General features: G+C 34.3%; 1 pseudogene across 1 annotated transcript; it reads right to left on the bottom strand.

Moving 5' to 3' along the window:
- Positions 1-7,958: 7,958 nt before the first annotated feature.
- LOC149495242 (disease resistance-like protein DSC1) lies at positions 7,959-14,326 on the bottom strand (annotated as a pseudogene). Its single transcript, XR_016321245.1, has 8 exons — positions 14,158-14,326; positions 13,316-13,841; positions 12,219-13,245; positions 11,669-11,960; positions 11,245-11,449; positions 10,300-10,937; positions 9,434-9,515; positions 7,959-8,494 (listed from the first exon to the last, which is right to left on the bottom strand). The product of XR_016321245.1 is annotated as a disease resistance-like protein DSC1 (transcript).
- Between the last annotated feature and the right edge of the window lie 1,414 nt (positions 14,327-15,740).

The raw sequence follows: 15,740 nt of genomic DNA, 5'->3' as shown, positions 1-15,740 counted from the left end.
TCTTAGTAATTTTTGTTCTTAATGTTTAGTTGCTCCTTTAGCTAAGACACATTCCACAACCTTTCTATTGTATTGTTCAATACAATGTTGGTAAGTTTTCTACTTCTCTCTTGATGCTTTCTTTCTAAGCAATGCAATAAGTTTGGGGAATTTATACACATTGGGGACAATGTGATTGATTGAATTGGGGGAAGGGAATTTTAGCTAAAAATCAAAATTTTTGTTTTTGCTTAACATGGTTGGAATGATTACAAGCAAGCTTGAAGGTTCTCGTGTCTAGTAATAAGTGTTAAACATAATTGATTCTCAATTCTAGCATATTTTAAGTTTTGAATTTGAAAGTTTGATTTAAACATGTTCATTGATCTAAACTACTTGTTTCTAGATTTTTAAACACTGATTTTTATGAGAGTTATGATGTATAGGTGTGTTTTACTCTAAGTTATTTAAACCTTGGCATTCCTAGAACAAAACATAGAAATCCCTTCGAGGCGAAAAATTTAAATGTTTACATTTTGAAAGAGATGATTTAGGCAATTTTTGTTGAAACCTATATTTAGCCTAGACCACCTAAATTAAAAATATGACTCTTGAAACCAACCTTGAAGCCTTAAAACCGTAAAATTTTCTTCTTCACCCTCAATAAACCAAGCCATTAAAGCCAAATTCAAATTTCCTACCCTAAGTACAAAGGATTGTATGATTGAAAGATTCGATTTTTAATTAGAATGTAGCAACGAAAGAGGGAGAATTCATCAATTAATACTAGCAAATAAAGAAAAGAAGAAAGAATCAAGAAAGAGGCACATGAAAAGCAATCAAAAGAATTCAAGAAAAATAGAAAAAGACAAGGAAGAAAAGTGCCAAAATATTAAGAAAAGACCTTGTCCAAGATGCCTCTAGCTAGTAAGAAAGTTTCAAAACAAGACACTCCCTAGAATTAGAAAAAGTTTAATTAAAATAGAATCTTGAATGTTATACATTCTTTTGTACTCTTTGTCTACATTTTATCCCTTTCTTTGATTAAGCAAAGTTTACACCAAGAAAGCCCCATTACAACCCAAAATAAAGACCTTCTGATCTTTTAATCGTATGCATTTAAATCGTGGAGAAAGGATGACTAATTTTGCATATGGGAATGCCACTTTTGCTCTATCAATTGTCTCATTTTTTAAAATGCTTTAGATGATTCATGTCTTATTTATCATAAATTGAATAAATATTAGTGTTGACAATCTCTCTAAACTTATATTTTACTCAATGAATGTGCTTTATTCAAAAATAAAAATCAAGCTTAAGTATGAATAGCATGGAGAACAATTGAGTTTATCTACTTATTTACTAATCATGATATCTTGAAAAGTTTATTGAGATCATCTCCAACCATGGTAAGCTAGTGTCATCAAATTATTTTTTAGTTTTGTTGCTTGAGGACAAGCAATGGTTTAAGTTTGGGGAATTTTGATAGGTGTTAATTTTATAGTGTTTTTAATATAGTTTTTATTAGATTTTGAGTAAGTTTTTATTACTTTAAATCACTTTTAGTATAATTATGTTCAAAAGTTTCCTTAATCTTTAATCCGCTTAATCTAAGAGAAAATTTCAGGAGTTTGGCACAGAAAAGAACTTTATAACACAAGGCACTTAACTGGAAGCACGCCCAGCCCGTGCTAAAAGGCACAACCGTGCTAGAAGCCAAGGAATCCAATGGAGAGACAGAAGAGAGCACGGTCTGAGTGTGTCAAAAGGCACGGCCGTGCTACAAGGGTACCAGGGCATGTCAAGCATAGCACGCCCAAGGCAACTCTAGGCAAACTTCCAAATACTTATAGCTCCTGAGGACCAAGAGAAAACTACATTCACTTGTCCTTATGGCACTTTTGCCTACAGGAGAATGCCTTTTGGGCTATGCAATGCCCCTGCAACGTTTCAAAGGTGCATGATGTCCATCTTTTCTGATATGGTGGAAAAATTTATTGAGGTATTCATGGATGACTTTTCTGTGTTTGGTTCTTCCTTCGATGCATGTCTTCATAACTTATCTTTAGTAATGCAACGATGTGAAGATACTAACCTTGTGTTAAATTGGGAAAAATGTCACTTCATGGTGAGTGAAGGTATTGTCTTAGGGCATAAAATCTCTCAAAAAGGGATTGAAGTGGACAAGGCAAAAATTGAGGTAATTGAAAAACTACCTCCTCCTAACACAGTAAAAGGTATAAGAAGTTTTCTTGGGCATGCAGGGTTTTACAGGAGATTCATAAAGGATTTCTCAAAAATCACTAAACCTCTTTGCAATTTGTTAGTTAAAGATGTTCCATTTGATTTTGACAAAGAATGTTTAGATGCTTTTAACAGATTAAAGAAGGAATTAATCTCCGCCCCGATCATCACTACACCAGATTGGACTTTACCTTTTGAGCTTATGTGTGATGCTAGTGATCACGCTGTAGGAGCTGTTCTTGGACAAAGAAAAGACAAGAAGTTGCATGTTATTTATTATGCAAGTCGCACATTAAATGATGCGCAATTAAACTATGCAACTACGGAAAAAGAATTATTGGCTATTGTTTTTGCTTTTGACAAATTCAGGGCATATCTAATTGGAGCTAAAACAATAGTATACACAGATCACTCTGCCATCAAATACTTGTTGGAAAAGAAAGATGCAAAGCCGAGACTCATTCGTTGGGTACTTTTACTGCAAGAATTTGACCTAGAAATTCGCGACAAAAAGGGGACCGAGAACCTCGTTGCTGACCATCTTTCCAGGCTTGAATTGGGGGAAGAAGATACAAGCGAGCTACAAATCAATGAAAGCTTTCCTCATGAGCAACTTCTTTTAGTAGCAAATGTTCAAACCCCCTGGTACGCTGACATAGTTAATTATCTTGTTTGTAATATTCCTCCTCCCAATTTTTTTCTTTGTTGGTAAGAAAAATAACAATACATCACATTTTTAATATGGGCTCACATAATTATATCGTCTATGTTAATACACGACTAATTGTATGCAAATTCTACAACTACGGAGTCACTAACTATTTGGTATACATAGCTTTTTATACATATAATTACATAGTAAAATAATTATGAAACTGAGAAAATTTTCTTCTAGCCCTGCAGCAAAGGAACATAACTTAACCGAATTAAAGAGAAACTTACTTCCTGAAAAATTAAACAAGATATGTGAGCCTTCTAAGAAGTAATACTTATTGCACAACACACGCATTCACACAAATGTATAAATATATCAATCTAGTCATCCGACTAGTTATATGCTCACGCAGCCAGTCACGCAAATGGCATATCACCAGCACTCACAATTATTAACATCTTCACATAATCACATCACGTGGAAATTAGTCAGTGGTGTCACCGAAACCCCCGATGAGCCGTCCTCCCACATGGCTCATTCACTTAGGTGTGCACCAGGGAGCCAATCCCCCATTCTGGCCGACCGGTCTAATCTTCACTTGACCAGCCCTCTCATTGTTTTTCCATTCTCTCTTATATATATATATATATATATATATATATATATATATATATATATACCAACAGGAGGCAACTCGGTGGTCTCCATCCAATCTAGATCATCAGCGCACATAACAGGAGGCCATCCTGCGGGCTGCGATCAAATCTAGATTTTCAGGTGCGCAACAACAAGCGGCCATCCTGTGGTTAACGGTAACGGTAGGTGCACACGGGGGCGCCGATCTCCCATTTACCCGACTAACGTAATTAGGATCCATATAACGGTAACGGTATATAACAGTAACGATAATCATAATCAGGATCCATATAACGGTAACGGTCTCACAAACCCATGGTGACCCACTTCATCCCAATTCCACACAAACAAAGCATAGCATTATCACAACACAATTAATCAAACATTGCAATCAAATGCAGGCATATTGATCAGTTGAACATCGTAATGCAATGCACAATTAGATATCTATTCTCAATGCAATTAAATAATTAAATAAATACTATTAATAATAAACAACAACGATAAAATAAATGATAATAATAAACAATAACAATGAAAATAAATAAATAAATAAATAATTAAATGAATAATAAAGATAATAAATAAATAATTAGAGCACTCTATTTATTATGTATTAAGTTATAGAATTAATCTAAATAAACTTATTAATTATGTCATTAATTAAAACTAGTCTAGGTTCTATTAAAATTTCGGCAGCACCTTCCCTAAAATTTGACTAAACCACAATTCAACTATATAATATCAAAGCCCATCCGTTGGGCAATTCAAATCAACTCATCCCGTCCGCCATAACCTTATTAATCAATTATTCAATCAATCAATTCACACAGCCCATCCATCGGGCAATCAATTCAACCAACCCATCCGCTTCAAACTACATGTATCATCCATCAAACTCACATATATACACTTAATAGTTCGAAATTAACTAATTAACAACCTATATTAACCTCCAAGCATGATTCAATGATATTATTAATTGCTTTAAAACTATTTACTTGTCTAAGCCTTAAATTATAACTCTCCCCTACCAATATTTATTAAAATTACTAAATTAGCTTACATAAATATTAGCTAGGAATTCTCATCTTAATACCGAACCTTCTAGTTGTAACTAATGTTCATCAAATATATATAACAATATGCAGAACTAATTTGCATTTACATTATACCGACTGATTCTTAGCAAAATTATATTTGATTGATTATTCGTTCAAACTCTATTTAATTTACTTTATTACTCAATTAAATTCATCAATTAATTAATTAATTCCTTATATACAACAATTGAGAATTTAGTCTTAGAGCGTACTAATTGAGAAATGGGCGACGATTCCATGATCAGCGCGGAGAGAAGAGAATTCTGTCTCTCGGGGCCTCACCGGAGTGTCGCCGGTCGATCACCGAACCACCGCCACCAGTTGCCGTGCACGGTGGCCGAAAAGTCGTGGCCGCTCAGAACCGAACGCTCTCCACGCCATCTAGCTCGATTCTTCACCAGGAGTCCATTTTTGGCATTCGTTTTGCAAGATCGATTTTCTAGGTGGCCGAAATCAGCCCGACAGTCACCCCTTTCACCGTCGCTCTTGCGGTTTCTTCCTACATGCTCCATCGCCGAATTTGTTTGAAGGAAAGTGATCGCGTGGAGGACTGGAGTCGTCTGAGACTCTCCTTAAAGTCTCTCGTAGACTTCGCCGGAAAATCAAAGAGCAGGTGCGGTTGGTGGAGACAGCTTCAATCGCGCCACTAGAGGTCCGATCGGGGCGAGGCCCGCGAGGGAAGGCTGGGAAACGAACCGAAGACTCCAGGGAAGCCGATCGCCACCTCCCTTGCGTCGGATGGTGGCCGGAAACGGCTGAGGGAGGAGGGCCAGTGCTGCTACTCCCCACTAAACGAAGAAAGAAGAAGAAGAGGGGAAGAAAAGGAAATAAGTAGGTTTCTAGATCATTCCGTTCGATTTGAACCGGTTTGGTCTGATTCAATGATTTGGCTCGATTTTTGCTTGGTTTTCCATGTTTTCCTTTCCTTTTCTCTCTTTTTTCTCTTAAATCTCTCTTAATTACCCCAGATTCCTACCCAAATTCCTTTCTCCCTCCCTCTAAAGCTCCTGTTTTTCAGAATCATTGTCAATGTTATCCCTTTCTACGGCTTTTAGCGTGGGAGATATGAATTGAAGCTGAATTGTGATTGATTTTTTTAATTAGTTTTATCTGACTCCATCGCTCTTTGTTTGATTTTTTAATGAGATTGTCTTATTCTCAAAAAAAAAAAAAAAAAAAAAAAAAACTCTTTATGCTTAGAATTTAATTTTAGTATATGCTTTTTTTTAATAACAACCAATTGGAATTCTCTTTTAGGTTGTTGGATAACAGTTTTTTAAATAACAACACTAAATGCTATTTTTTACAATGTTGAATAATAAAATAAAACATTTGAATTAGATTTTAGATATGAAGATAATATTCTATAAAAAGTTAACTCATGTAACGTGTTTAACTTTTAATATTTTATTAAAAGCTACTCAAAAGTTAAATCAAATAAAACTAGTCAAACAACTAACCGCTATTAAAATAAGTAAAACAATCAACAGTTAAAAAAAAATTTGCCAAACAAATCCTTATATATAATCTAATATAATATAACTAAGAGAAATTCATGTAACTACTTAGACCATTATATTCCTTATCAAGTGTAAAAGTCATAGTCTAAATACCGAGAAAAATTGACCTCAGTCATAATTTAATAATTTTTTTTAAAAAAAAATCATAGTTAGATAATTATGTAACTCTTGGTCATAATTTGAAAATTTCAAGAAATATTTCAAGCATAAAAAATACTATATTATTAATTTATTTATTTAGTTGCTAAAAAATAAAGAATCCACTGTTAATGTTTAGATAATCAAAATATACTCACTGCCCATTATCCACATTAAAACTGTCATTTGAAATTATATATTGTATAATAGGTAACTTCTTATATAAATTTACTTTTAATTAATAATTAATATGTATACTTCTCGGTCCCATAATTTTAATGGGCAAAAAAATAAAAAAGGAATTCTATCCCTCTTGTTTATTGGATTTATTTCCTTGATTAATGCAATAATATTATCTTTGAAAAAAAAAATTTAATTGGCAAAAAAGAAAATTATTGGGAATATTTGGTATTTATACATGGAAAGAGGGAGGAAAGCTGAAGATCCAATGATAATATTGGTGAAATCAAAGGCTTTGATGATTTTAGGGTGGTTATTTGATTTGTTCTTGGCTAGGAGCCAAATTTCTATAGTCGGTTGCTTTCACTCATCAATTGAATAGGCCTCAACATCCAGTATGAGCTGGAAAATCAAATTAGTAGGGTTATTTTGATGCGCAGACTATAAATAATCGTTAGCTTTTAGAGGTTGCTGTCGGAAACTTGCTAGATTTGTCAGTCTTACAGTCACTGAAAGTAGAGGATTCATTGTTAACACTAATATTCCCAGAACTCCTTCCTATGTAAGTCGGACAATTTTCTGTCTCCATCAAGATAGTATTCTAATTTCACTATATCAAATATTGAAGCTTTGGAAAATTATTGCTCTAATTTGATTGGAAACATACATTTTGTTTAATGACAACAAAGAAAACAATGTTGCAGAGAGAAATTTTTTCGATAGAAGTCTTTTTTTAGAAGGAAAAGTTTTGAGCCTATCTTTGATCACATTTGATATTCTAGTAATAAATAAATAATATTCTCATAATTGCTTTTGTTACAAATTAAATTTAGAAAGAAAGGAAATATTAATTCCCATAAATTAATATGATAGACAGGAATATAATAATAAAGAAAAGGGATGGGTTATGGTGTAAATTAGATTTTATCCTTGATTAATTTTTTATTTTTAAAAATATTAAACTCAAATTATTTATTTATTTATACAATATCGTGACCTTTTCTCCATTTTTAAATGAAGACCACATTGGAACAGTTCCTCTGAACTATGTACATGGCGGATGACCGAGTATTATTATGCAGTTATTATAACATAAAGAACGAGAAAATAATAGCAAATCAATATATATATGATTTACTAAATTTTTTACAACTCTTACCCTCGACTGTTTTAGAATTTTTAAATCGACAATAAACGATGAAAAAATAATTATTTTGTCCATGAAATTTTAAAAAATTAATTATTTCATTCTTATATTTTTGTATATTAAATATTTTATCCCCAAAATTTAGTTCCGTCTCATCAAATAGTCCTTCTGTCTGATTACAGTGATTTTTGCCTTGTTAATTTACCAGCGAAGGACCAAAACACCTTTTTTCGTAAGATAAAAATTAAAACCACTATCCCCCCTTTTCTCCTCTGTCTCTCCAAATCTCCATTTCTGATTCTACAACTATTCAGATTAAAAAATAATAATAATCAATACATTTGAAAAATCTAAACTATCAAAAGTAAAAGACTCCATAAAACTCCTACTTCTAGTAAATCAAATCCAAGCCACTATTACAATCCACCGTTCAACTAAGTTTCAAGATTTGAAACCACAATCCACCATTACAATCCAAAACCGAAAAATGAAAAACAAAAATACAAAAAATTTAAAAAAAAAAAAAAACAAAACCTTTGACGAAGTGGCTAAGCATTCACAGACCTGGAAAGTCACCGTCAGAACTTGGGCTTGGACTCTTGTAGTTTCATACTTTTGAAGGTCCACACTGTGGCTTCTTTCTATTCAAAAGGTATGTGGGTTACATTTATTTTTTCACTTTTTCCTCCTAAGCAGCAGCATAGAATGAGATGTTTGAAGTCTATTTGAGAGTGGTTTTGTTGTTTTATAAAGCCTGAGTTGTGGCGTGCTACTGGGCGGACTATATGACGGCGGCGAAGTCTAGTTATAGCTTTCCCAAATAGTAGAGACTGAGGAGGAGTAAATGGGTCCTTGTTGATTGGCGTTGTGAAGGAAAATGAGAAGGAACAATCTGCACAAACCAAGTCATTTGTTAGATCTTTATCTTTTGATAAATATTTTTTCTTGGAATAATTTCAAGCCTCCAAACATTCACAGTTCCCAAGAAGGCAGGACCATCTTCTGGCAGTGGATCGAGTAAAATTGGGCTAATTTGTGGTGGTGGGAGGAGGAAGACCACGAACAAAGGTGTAGAAAAGAAAGCTTAAGGGCATCATTTCTCATTTTAAAATAATTTGCACTTCTTTACGCAAAATAACAAAATGTCCTAGACAAAATCATCATAACGGTGACAAAATAACTCAGAATTAAATCTGAGAACAAAATCCTAAAATATGGACAACAATAAATTTCAATATTTTGACAACAATAATTTAAATCTGTATCAAAAAATATAATCTAAGTATTATTTAAAAAAAAAAAAAAAAAAAGAAAATGGGCAGCCACTGGTGGCCGCGTGTGAAAAAATAAAAGAGAGCTTATAGAATTTGGGAGAAAAAAATAATTATTATTAGATTTGGGAAAAAATACAATTAAAATAGAATATGATCAAAGCATGCATGTTCATATCATTTGCAATAACAAAAGATGTAAATTGTCTAATATAAGTTGATTCCTAGGTCAATAATTCTACAGTTCAATGACATCACAATCAGAGAAGTGGAAAAAAAATGGAAGTCAATATAATATAACCTTTAATAATACATTGATAGCTGTTCTAACATTGATTCTATTGGTTATATGTTGGTGTTCTTTCTTAGTTTTCCGTTCTTCATTCTTTTTTTTTTTTTTTTTTCTGTCATAACTGAATTTGATTTTCCCGGTATAATTTAACTAATTTTCAGAGTCTACTTCAAAAGGAAGCAAACACCTCTTGAGGGTCTAATATGAATTATGCACAAAAAGTTCAAAACAGCAAAACAAAGACATAAGGATGAGAGTAAATAATCACCAGCATTTAGGCACCAACACAGCATGATTAAAGATCTTCCACCAACTGCAACGAGCCATTAGGATCCATTGCTAATGAACAACTGCAAAAAAATGGTAATAAATTACAATTATGAAAGCTATCAAGCAAAATGCCAAAAAGAAAACACAAAGTTAGAAATTTCTTTATCTAATGTCATTTTCAGTTTCATAGCCACATCCATTTTGGGTTACTAATTATAATTTTGGCCTTGATTTCTTCTTCCAAAATTCAGTGTTCCACAATCATCCTTCTCTGGTTATTCACGAATCCCGATACCATTCTTCTTGGTTTTAATCATTTCTAGTTTCGAAATCAACCGCGTCCTATATTGTTTCCAAGATATAGGATGAACACCACACTTAATCATCCCCTTGCTAACTTGAACATATTTGGCTGTGTTGTAATCATAGTCTTCAATAGCAAACTGGAATGAAGCCTGAGTGAAACACTCACAGTTGAGAGTTTTGTACAAAAGGAACACATGTTTTGAATCTAACTCCTTACTCATTAGCTCAATCTCTGTGAAATGAAAGTCATAGATCTTCCCAGATTTATCTTCCAATTTCGCAAGACATGTTATCGAACTTCTATGAGAATTAAGAAGTTGGGGATCAATAACAGCACAAAAACAGAAACCCAAAATATCATCCCTCTCCAGCTTGAATGAAAGATGACATTCACTTGTCCAATATCTCATCCTTGGCAGCACTTCCACCCAAGGGATATATAATCTAAACTTCTGCTCCATGAAAATAAATTTGATAAATATTATGAAAATAAATAGTTCATCGATTTTATTATGTCTACCTTTCCATTAATTGTAACATTAGAGAAAAGAAACATACCTTCTTGTTTAGACATCCAGACAGAGCAGTTTCCATAATTTTGATACATTCATCTTTCCCCAATTTGATGCAATTACGAAAATCAAGATATTCACCATGCTTCACATAAATATACTTTACAAATGCTTCTTCATCTTGATCTTTTAGGGAAAGGAAAGGATATGATATAAATTCTAAGGAGGTGCAATTGGATGCAACAAGAGACATTAAGCATGGAAGCTCTGGCAAATTTCTTAGCTTCTTGCAATCACTCAAATCAAGTACTTTCAACTCAGAAAGTTGTTTGATGCTTGCAGGTATGGTTTCAAAACTGTTTCCATCTAAATGTAACTCTTCCAATGAAAGTAATGATCCAATACTCTCTGGAATTTCTGATAGACCACACTTATTCAGATGAAGTTGCCATAGGCAATTCAAACCGGACAAAGGAGGCAATTTCGTCAAACCTTCACATCCCTTGCAACATAAATATTGCAATTTGCCTAATTGATTGATAGAAGGTGGTAATGTTTTTATGCCACTTCTTTTTGCCTTAAGCCTACGCAGAGATTTTGAATCTCCAAAGTTATTTGGCAATTACTCGAGTTTCAAACAATCTGCAACATCAATTCCTTCAAGAGATTTTAAACTGACAGATGCTTTATGGAAGACAAGACAATTTTGAGCATCTGATGAGAATAAGATGCTTGAGACTTTTTAACTGGCCAATGCTGGGAAGATTTTCAAGCTCTTTACAGTCCGACAAGTGCAATTCAACAAGTTGAAAGCAATTAAAACTACGGTACCAGAGTGAATATGATCTCCACCAGACAATTTCCCATTGATGAAGGCTTTATTGCAGTTCCATAAAAATATAAATATCTTATATTGCAAGGGATTTCTGGACATTCTTCAAGTTTTAAGCAACTTCAAGATTAAGAGACTCAAGATTTTCTAACTGAATGCAGGTTGGCAAACTGGAAATGCTTACACAGCCATTTAACTCTAGCCAAGCAAGATTCCTTGAATATTTAAGAGATGAAGGAATCTCAACTAAACTTTCACATCCTCCCAAATATAATTCCTCAAGGTTTGGGGCTTCAAATGAATCTGAAATTCTAATCAAGGACTTAGAGCCGCTGAGGTCCACAACTTTCAAATTTCCTAGAGGCTGTAATAAAAAGAGCAAGAATATGAATGATTAAAATTTAATGTTTAATTTATATTTGTTATGGAAAAGAAATAATAATTTTCACTCTCATTAAATCAATTTTATAAAATCTCACTCAATTAAATCCCATCTTATTATGTTATACTTGAAGTTCATTTACACCAGATAGAAAAGTATTCAACTTTAGGAAATATAGCTAAACTTTTAAAAACGCAGTACCTTACTATCTCCATCCCACAGTTTTTTGAGCTGGCTGCTAGGCAAGTGTAAGTTCTACAAGATTATTTGGGCAAAACTTCAATGGCAAAGATTTCAAAGGGCAAAAATACCAAGATAAATATCTTAGCTGTTCCGGAAGAAAATCAAGGCCATGGGAAAGGATATTTCTCTCTGAGCTGTAATGATCATACATAGAGAGGAATCTAAGATTAGCCATCCTCATGAATGCTGTGGAACTTATAGATTCAACCTTAGACATGACAAACGAAATGCACTCAATCTTTTCAGTTCCCTGATAAATAAGGGACAAATCAGAAATGAATATCTATACATATGTATCAAAAAGAAGGGACAATTCAGCACAAAATATTAAAAATAAATGCTATTGGAATCATCTCTAACTCTAATTTTGTGGAGTGGTGATTTCAAAATTAATTAAACTCAAATAAATAAAATATTTAACTATAGCTATCAGGAGAGTTACACTCCTTCCAAAATTCAAATATAAAAAGGTAACAAAAAAAAAAAAGTAGCAAATTTTGCTCCTTACCGAATTTGTTTTGAATACATGAGAGATGTCCCTAGGATTCCACAATCTACTACGTCCTCCAGGCTGTTTGCTTTCCTCATTGACAATCTCCTTTCCCATTTGTTGCAGTAAGTTATGCATAGATACTGTAAAGTCTAAAATGTCTGTGAGAGATTTATCAACAAGACTCCTTATTCCACTTGTCGCAAAGAAACCAAAACTTTCTAATAAGTTTTCAACTTCAGTGATTTGTCTTCCTCGAAACAAACATGCAATATCAAGAAATATGCGTTGCTCATCTCTATCTAACCTTTCATAACTCACTTTTAGAATATCTTGAATTCTCATGTTCGGGATGCTTTTCAATTTGAGCAACTGGCTCTCCCAATATTCTGTCTCCTTCCAATAAAGATTAGAGCCTAAAACTTTTAGTGCTAATGGATTACCTTGAGCATAACTTATCACCTGCTGGGATAGCTCAACATATCCGTCTTTAGGTTCATTTTGATGGAAAGCGTGCAAGCTAAAGAGTTGAAGAGCTTCCTGATTACTTGATCCCTTAATCTGATAAATATGTTCTTCATGGCAAACATTTTGAAGTACTTGTCTATCTGTACCAGTTATAATGATTCTACTTCCCTTACGGTACAAACTACAGTTTCCAGCTAAAAGATCTAAACCGTTTGAATCATCAACGTCATCGAGAACAATAAGAACTTTCTTCCGTTGCAGCCTTCTCATAATCCAGTCATCTAAAACTAAAAGAGGTGCGCCTATTTTTAAATTTTTGTCTCCCAGTAGTGAACTAATCATTTTATCCCGTAAAACAATTTTTGTTCCCTTTCGTATTTGTTCCTTCACATTTGAAACAAAGTAGTGGGCATCAAATTTAGCCTTGATTTCGGTAAATACTATACCAGCAAGAGTTGTCATTCCAATACCAGTCATTACCCAAATTCCTATTGTCCAATTTCTACCATTTACATCAGTGTCCAATAACAATTTCACTTTCTCCGCAAGCCATATGTATGTACCTTCTATTCTCATTTAATCTATTATTGATGAAGAGAAACCAAAAAGACAATGTAAAAGCAAACAAGGGAAAATAATAACTTTACTTGATCTCATTAGAAACAAAAGCACTTAAGTCGTTGCTGATTATCTTCAGAGCATGGCACCATCCACCCAGGTTGTGTGATCTATCGCTGTGATCTTGTAAAAGCCTAAAAAGTGCCTTTGCAAAAGGCCCTCTCAACTCTTGAACATCAGTTGGATCTACACGGTAAAAAACTGGTAAAACCGTTTGTCCTAAATTTTCTCTGCATTCATTTATCACAACAAGTTCGTCCAAGCACCATGGAGAATCTGAATAGTTTTTGGAGAATATGACGATTGAAATACATTATTCTTGAATTGTTTGCTTGAGGGCTGGTGTTATTTCAGTTCCTTTTTGAAGGTTTTCATCCTTGAAGGTATCGATTCCTTTTTCCTTCAAAGATTCAAATAGAAAGGAGAGCAAACCGTGGATGTCTTTGCCTCTGAAATTAATAAAAACTTCATAGTTATTTAGATCATCTAGACTTACAGCGCTGTGAAAATATTTGCAGTTTGCGAAGCTTCCTTCAGTTCGAAAATATTGAGTATCTTAATCTTAAAGGCTGCATAAAACTTGAAGAATGGCCAGAGATTCCTTGCAATTTAACGAAATTAGATTTAAGTGAAACTGCAATAAAACAATTGCCTTCATCAATTGGAGATTGGTCTCATCTTGTTATTGTTACATTGTCATTAAGTGGTTGTACAGAGCTTGAAAATCTTCCACACTGCATTGGCCAGTTACAATCTCTTCACAGCATTGATGTTAGTGGTTGTTTGAAACTCAGCAGATTGCCAAATAACTTAGGAGATTTAAAATCTCTGGGGGAACTCATTGCAACAAGAAGTGGCATACAAACATTACCATCTTCCTTGTCTGGTTTGAATCTGTTGCAGGAACTTATTCTAGTTGATTGTGGTATATCAGAAATTTCAGAGAGCATTGGATCATTAGTTTCATTAAAAGAGTTATATTTGGATGGAAACGGTTTCGAAATGTTAGGATATCGACTCTGATACCAGTTGTTGGGCATCAGCTCTGATACCACTCGTTGGGCCCTTTTAACCAATTAAGAGAAAATAATTACGGCAGCGGAATAATAAACTTGGGACACACAGAAATTTACGTGGTTCACCCTCAACTCTTTTAGGGCTACGTCCACGGGACAAACTCCGAATCATTCTTCCACTATTAAAACAATAGTAGGTACAAAGAGAGTAATACAAAAATAGTGGCACACAAAGTGTTTCCCAAAAAACACCCCAAAATAATCCTCACTATTTTTCTCTCCCTCGTTTTAGGAAACCCATCCTAAAACGATAACACTCGCTCTCTCTACATTTTTTTCTTTTTTTTTTCTGGTGTGTGTTGTGCGTTCTTCCTCTGCCTCTATTTATAGGCAGGTTAACGCGTAGGAATGCCGTGTACAACTCTTTCAAGTTGCACCGCCCATGTGCAGCAATTCAAAACCATCACTGTTGAACTGGCTACTCCTATTTTTTTTTCTTACTTTCACACATGTGGGTCCCATTTAAGTGGGCACACCACAACAATTCTCCCCCTGCACACTTAAGTGGGAACATTAGCCATATTCTCCATCATCCCTGCAGCTATCCGACAGTATTCAAACTTTTCCTTTGAAAGAATCTTCGTCAACATGACTGATCCATTTTCTCCTGTATGGATCTTCTCAAGCTGTAACAGCTTCATCTCCAACACATCCCTGATCTAGTGATAGAATGGAAGGAGGAATTCTTTCCAAGGTGAATTGAGCTTTGACTGTCACGACATGGCTCCCCCTGCAGCTATAATCTATTAGATCTGCCCACCATCTTGTACCGCCGCTACAACTTTGCGGGACACGCCGCCCGAACTCCTTTTGTCGGGAAGACTTTCGACACAAGGCACAACCTACAGATCTTTTTCATTTCTTCCTTCTCTCCATTCGTAGAAGGGCACTGTTTAGAACTTAATTTAAAGTGATTAGTAAGAGGACAACTAACCGCTTTAGCATTCTCCATTCTAAACCTTTGAAGTACTTTCTCAACGTACTTCTCCTGTGACAACCATAATTTCTTGGCTCTTCGATCTTCATGCCAAGAATTTGCTTTGCTGGTCCCGAGTCTTTCATGGCAAAAGACTTACTTAGCTGTATCTTCAAGCTAGAATTCTGACCAACAGTCACCATATCAACCACATAGAGCAAAAATAATGTAGTCATCAGCAGAGAATATAAACACAGTGATCTGAAGTAGTCTTTCTGTAGCCTTGCTCCCCCATAACAGACTCAAACTTCTTGTACCACTGTCTCAGTGCCTGCTTCAAGCCATACAGACTTTTCTTCAGTTTGCAAACACAATCCTCTTTTTCTACGAAATCCTCTGGCAGCTCCATGTATATTTCTTCTTCCAAATCTCCATTTAGGAAGGTAGTCTTTCCATCCATTT

Source organism: Jatropha curcas, chromosome 6, assembly GCF_041381405.1.
Source record: "Jatropha curcas cultivar XTBG-Jc1 chromosome 6, XTBG_Jcur_1.0, whole genome shotgun sequence".
NCBI lineage: Eukaryota > Viridiplantae > Streptophyta > Magnoliopsida > Malpighiales > Euphorbiaceae > Jatropha > Jatropha curcas.
The sequence above is the reverse complement of the archived record's forward strand: the minus strand, read 5'-3'. Positions and strand labels throughout refer to the sequence as shown.